This window comes from Arachis hypogaea, chromosome 17, assembly GCF_003086295.3.
Source record: "Arachis hypogaea cultivar Tifrunner chromosome 17, arahy.Tifrunner.gnm2.J5K5, whole genome shotgun sequence".
NCBI classification, from domain to species: Eukaryota; Viridiplantae; Streptophyta; class Magnoliopsida; order Fabales; family Fabaceae; genus Arachis; species Arachis hypogaea.
In genome coordinates, this window is record NC_092052.1 from 21,378,716 (window position 1) to 21,385,293 (window position 6,578).

Here is a 6,578-nt window from a genome sequence, read left to right on the forward strand (position 1 = left end):
AGGGATCATTATTGGGATTTCTAGGAGTACTCCCTATGTAATTGACATGTTCAGAAGAGGATTGAGCATAATCATAATTATCATTTTGCACAAAATTACCTGTCATGTCATAAGAGACCTCTTGAGGTGGATTTTGGGTGTTGATAGCTGAGACTTGCATGCCACCCATCCGCTGAGTAAGTAGATTTATTTGTTGAGACATAAGCTTGTTCTGAGCAAGAATAGCATTAAGCGCTTCTACTTCCATAACACCCTTCTTCTGAGGAGCCTCAGAGTTCACCGAATTTCTGTTAGATGAGTATAAATATTGGTTACTAGCAACCAATTCAATCAGCTCAATAGCATCCTCCGGTGTCTTCTTCTTTTGCAATGAACTATCTGCAGAATTATCTAAGCACATCTTGGACATTTCACCCAAGCCATCATAAAAGATATCTAATTGGGTCCATGTAGAGAACATGTCCGGAGGGCATTGCCTAGTCAATAGCTTGTACCTCTTCCAAGCTTCATAAAGAGTTTCACCATCCTTCTGCCTGAAGGTATGAACCTCCACCCTAAGCTTAGTCAGCTTCTTTGGTGGGAAAAATTTAGTAAGAAACTCAGTAACAACCTTGTCCCAAGTATCCAAACTCTCCTTGGGTTGGGAATCTAGCCATAGCTTTGCTCCATCCCTCAGAGAAAACGGGAAGAGCATGAGTTTGTACACCTCTGGGTTCACTCCATTTGTCTTCACAATATCACAAATTTATAGAAAGTTAGAAATAAATTGATTTGGGTCTTCTTGGGGAAGACCATGATACTGTCAGTTTTGTTGCACCAGGGTGACCAATTGTGGCTTCAACTCAAAGTTGTTCGCAGCTATAGGAGGCACCACAATACTTTTTCCATAAAGATCTACAGTAGGAGCAGAGTAAGAGCCAAGCACTCTCCTTTGTTGATCATTTCCATTCGAATTTGCCACATTGGCATTAACAGCATTATTAGGATCCATAGTAGATTCTGCAGCCTTGTAAAGTCTTGTTTGTTGCAAACGCCGCCTGAAAGTTCTTTCAGGTTCAGGATCAAAATCTAAGAGATGTTCCTTGTCTCTGTTCCTGCGCATAAACAAACAGAAAACAAGAAAAGATGGGAATCTCTACGTCAGAGTGTAGAGAATTCCCAGTGAGGTAACCTATGTAAAATAATAAAATAGAAATACTAAATAAATAAAACAGAAAAATTTTGAAAATGATAACTGAAATTAGACCAAAAAATTTTGAAAATTTACAGAGAAAATAAACAAGAAAATTAAAATGAAATTAACTAAGGGGCACCAAACTTAATTTCAGAAATTAAGGAAAAATATTAGTGCTATATATATTATATATTTTTTTCGAAAATACTAAAGTAAAATTTAAATAAAATAAAAACTAAAACACCTAATCTAAGCAACCAAACAACTGATAGTTGTTAATCACTATCAATCCCCGGTAACAGCGCCAAAAACTTGGTGTGGAATTTATAACCACAAACTAACCGGCAAGTGCACCGGATCGTGCCAAGTAATACCTCAGGTGAGTGAGGGTCGATCCCACGAGGATTGATGGATTAAGTAACAATGATTGAGTGAGTGGCTTAGTTAGACAAACAGAAAAGAGTGTTTTGGTATTCAAAAGCATTAAACAATAATTCGGAAATTAAAACAGCAAGCAGTAAATTGATGAGAATAATATATGGAGAAACAGTTAAGGATTCAGAGATATCTATTTTTCGGATTGACTTTTCTTACTAACTATTTTAATCATGCAAGATTTAATTCATGGCAAACTATATGTGACTAGACCCTAATTCCTTAGACCTTTCTAGTCTCCTCTAAAATTCATCAACCGCCAATTCCTTGGTCACTTAATTTCAATTAGAGGGTGAAGTTCAATTCTAATTTATATGCCATAGAAATCCTAATTACCCAAATATAAGAGGATTATATGTGATGTATCCCGTTAAGTCCAGATAATTAGAAATTTAGGAGAAATTATTTTCAAGCTGTTGTTCAAGTAAAGAGCTTTTCCAAGTTATACAAGAACTCAATTAGAAAGAGGGTCATACTTTCGTTCCACCCAAATTCATAAGATAAAGAACGAAAACAATTCTTGAAATATAAATCAGTACATGAATTAAAATAGAAAAAATAATAGTATCAATCCATACAATAGACAGAGCTCTTAACCTTAATAGTGGAGGTTTAGTTGCTCATGGTTCAGAGAGAAAACAAGGATTGTAAATTGGGCTGAGGTGGAATGAAAAGTTAACTAATTGGAATCCCCAATAGAAAAGTTTCTTTTCTCTTTTATATCTAATCCTAATTAATTTAAAATCTATTTTCTAAAAACTAAAATAATATCTTTTCCTATTTTAAAATAATTAAAGTTTAAATCAGAATTTGAAATCAGCGTTTTCTGCGTTTTCTGCACGTGGCGCATGTCACGTGTACGCGTCAGTCACGCGTACGCGTCGATGGTCTTCTTCGCATGTCACGCGTACGCATCAGGTATACGCACGTGTTGCCATGGAAAGCTCCAAATCACGCGCATGCGTCAGGTACGCGCACGCGTCGCTCCTCGCTGTCATCTCCTTTAATTCTTGTGCTGATTCCATTTATGCAAGCTTCATCTCTATCCTCTGAGCCATTCCTGGCCTATATAACCTTCTTCTCTTTTTCTGCGGAAGCTCCATCAAATCCAACCAAATGCTACCTAAAGTAAACAGAATTGCACAAGACTCAAAGTAGCATCCATACTGGCTAAAAGATAATTAATTCTTGATTAAACTCAACAATTTAAATGCAAATTCACTAGGAAAAGATAGAAAAGATGCTCACGCATTACCTGACCACCAGGATTTCAGCTTCTCGGGAAAGAGTTTGAGCCTTGAATTGAACAGAAGCACTCTCTGACCTGGCTCAAAGACTCTGATGGCAATCTTCTTGTCATGCCATATCTTAGTTCTCTCCTTATAGAGATTGGCATTCTCATAGGCTAAATATCTGAATTCATCAAGCTCATTCAACTGAAGCATTCTCTTTATTCCTGTAGCATGATCATCAAAATTCAGATACTTGATTGCCCAGTAAGCTTTATGCTCTAGCTCAACTGGCAAGTGACAGGCTTTGTCATAGACCAACTGATAAGAGGACATGCCAATATGAGTCTTGTAAGCTGTCCGGTATGCCCAGAGAGCATCATCAAGCTTCCTAGACCAGTCCTTCCTTGAGGCACTAACGATCTTCTCTAGAATTCTCTTGAGTTCTCTTTTAGAAACTTTAACCTGTCCACTTGTTTGAGGGTGATAGGGAGTTGCCACTTTATGACGGACTCCATATCTCTACAGAAGTGAGTCCAGCTGTCTGTTACAGAAGTGGGTTCTACCATCACTAATGAGTGTCCTTGGGACACCAAATCGGCTGAAAATATATCTCTGAAGAAAGCTCATCACCACTTTGGCATCATTGGTGGGTAAAGCTACAGCTTCCACCCACTTGGACACATAATCAACTGCCACTAGAATATAGTTGTTGGAATATGAGGGTGGAAAAGGTCCCATGAAATCAATATCCCACACATCAAACAACTTAACCTCAAGAATCCCCTGCTGTGGCATCTCATAGTTGGCAAGGAGATTCTTAGCTCTTTCACACCTATCACAATGCTTCACAAATTATCTTGAATCTCTAAAGAGAGTCGGCCAGTAAAAACCACTCTGAAGGACCTTTGTAGCTGTCCTTTTACCACCAAAGTTGCCTCCATAATCAGAGCCATGACAGTGCCAAAGAATCTGCTGTGTCTTCTCATCTGGAACACATCTCCGAATTATACCATCTGAGCATCTTCTAAAAAGGTACGGCTCCTCCCAAAAGTAGTACTTTGTAGCAGTTAATAGCTTCTTCACTTGTTGTCTACTATACTCCTTTGGAATGAAATTCATGGCTTTATAATTTGCAATGTCTGCAAACCATGGAACCTGCTGAATAAGGAACAGTTGCTCATATGGAAATGTCTCAGTCACAGCTGTGGGTGGTTGTACTCCTTCTTCAGGCTCAATTCTGGAAAGGTAGTCAGCCACTTGATTTTCTGACCCTTTCCTGTCTTTTATCTCAATATCAAACTCCTGAAGGAGTAACACCCATATGATTAATCTTGGATTAGAATCCTGTTTGGTTAGAAGGTACTTCAAAACAACATGATCAGTATAAACAATAACCTTAGAACCAATTAAATAGGACCTAAACTTATCAACAGTATACATAATAGCTAATAATTCTTTCTCTGTAATTGTGTAATTCTTTTGAGCATCATTTAACACACGAATAGCATAGTAAATGACATAGTAAAAACAGCTCCTATAGCAAAATCACTAGCATCACACATTAATTCAAATGATAAATCCCAGTAAGGGGGAGCTATAATGGGAGCAGAGGTAAGATTTACTTTCAGAGTTTCAAAAGCATGCAGGCATTCAGCATCAAACACAAAGAGAACATCAACAACTAATAGGTTGCTCAATGGTTTAGCAATTTTTGAAAAGTCCTATATAAATCTTTTATAAAAACCTGCATTTTCCAAGAAACTCCTGACTGCCTTAACATTAGATAGTGGTGGTAATTTTTCAATTACGTCCACCTTTGCTCTATCAACCTCAATCCCCTTGCTTGAAATTCGGTGTCCAAGAACAATACCTTCTGTAACCATAAAATGACATTTTTTCCAATTTAAAACAAGGTTTGATTCTTGACACCGTTTCAAGACCAGAGATAAATGCTTAAGGCATGATTCAAAGGAACTACCAAAAATAAAAAAGTCATCCATAAATACCTCAATGGACTTTTCAACCATATCAGAAAAAATTGAAAGCATACACCTCTGAAAAGTTGCTGGAGAATTACAAAATCCAAATGGCATTCTCCTGTAAGCAAATACTCCAAAAGGGCATGTGAATGCTGTATTCTCTTAATCTTGAGGGTCCACTGCAATTTGATTATATCCAGAATATCCATCTAGAAAATAATAAAAGGCATGACCAGCTAACCTCTCAAGCATCTGATCAATGAAAGGCAGGGGGAAGTGATCCTTCCTTGTAGCAGTTTTGAGCCTCATGTAGTCTATGCATATTCTCCATCCTATGATGGTTCTTGTAGGAATAAGCTCATTCTTTTCATTCTTGATCACTGTCATCCCTCCTTTTTTGGGAACTACCTACACAGGACTTACCCAAGGGCTGTCAGAAATATGGTAATAATACCGACTTTCGATAGTTTTATTACCTCTTTTTGGACCACCTCTTTCATAGTTGGATTGAGTCTCCTTTGTGGCTACACAACTGATTTAGAATCATCTTCAAGAAGAATCTTGTGCATACACTTGGTCGGACTAATCCCCTTTAAATCACCAATGGTCCACCCAAGAGCTGTTTTATGGCTCCTGAGCACTGAAATAAGTGCCTCTTTCTCTTCAGGCTTTAGGGAAGAGCTAATAATCACTGGATATGAATCATTTTCATCCAAGAACACATATTTCAGAGAAGGAGGCAAAGGTTTGAGCTCAAGCTTGGGGACTTCACCCTCTCTCTTAGGTGTGTTTACCATTGCTTTCTGGGGTGGTGAATCATCAATTTCCACTAATTCATACTCAGAAATAGGATCCAGAACATCATCAAGTACCTCAGCTTCTATTACCTCTTGAACTAGTTATTTAACAAGAACAACTCTCATATACCCTTTAGAATCATTAGGGTGTTTGAGTGCTTCAAATACATTAAGGACCACCTGTTCTTCATTGACCCTCAGGGTTAATTCACCTTTTTGCACATCAATCAAGGCTCTACCTGTAGCTAAAAAGGGTCTACCAAGAATAATAGAGGATTTTACATCCTCTTCCATATCCAGTATAACAAAATCAGCAGGAAAAATAAATGGTCCTACTTTCACAAGTAAATCCTCAACAACACCCATAGGAAATTTAATAGAAAGATCAGCAAGTTGAAGAGAAATACGAGTGGATTTTACCTCCTCAATTTGGAGCTTTTTCATCACTAAAAGTGGCATGAGATTGATGCTAGCTCCAAGATCACATAAAGCTCTCTGGATATTGACCTCTCCGATGGTACAAGGAATGACAAAGCTTCCTGGATCTTGCATCTTCTCAGGAAGGTTATGTTGAATAATAGCACTGCATTCCTTGGTCAACACCACTTTCTCTTGTTCCTTCCAATTTCTCTTGTTAGTTAACAATTCTTTCATAAATTTAGCATAGAGATGCATTTACCCAATAACCTCTGCAAAAGGAATGTTGATCTGCATCTTCTTGAAGACTTCTAAAAATCTAGAAAACTGCTTGTCCTTGGAAGCCTTCTGAAGTCTTTGAGGATATGGCATTTTTGGCTTGTATTCAGGAGCCTTTGGCAATGTAGGATAAGTGTCAAGAGAGTATGGGAATGGGTTGTCCGCACGCTTTGGAGAGGCGTTCTCTACTTCTTCCTTCTTCTCCTCTAGAGCTTCTTTTTTAACTAGCTCTTCATTGACCTTGGTCTCAGAACCAGCTACTTTA

General features: G+C 37.9%; 1 non-coding gene across 1 annotated transcript; it reads left to right on the top strand.

Annotated features, from left to right (window-relative positions):
* Positions 1-455: 455 nt before the first annotated feature.
* On the top strand, positions 456-562 carry LOC112768060 (small nucleolar RNA R71). The gene has a single exon (XR_003185500.1). It is a non-coding gene; the product is annotated as a small nucleolar RNA R71 (small nucleolar RNA).
* Positions 563-6,578: the final 6,016 nt, after the last annotated feature.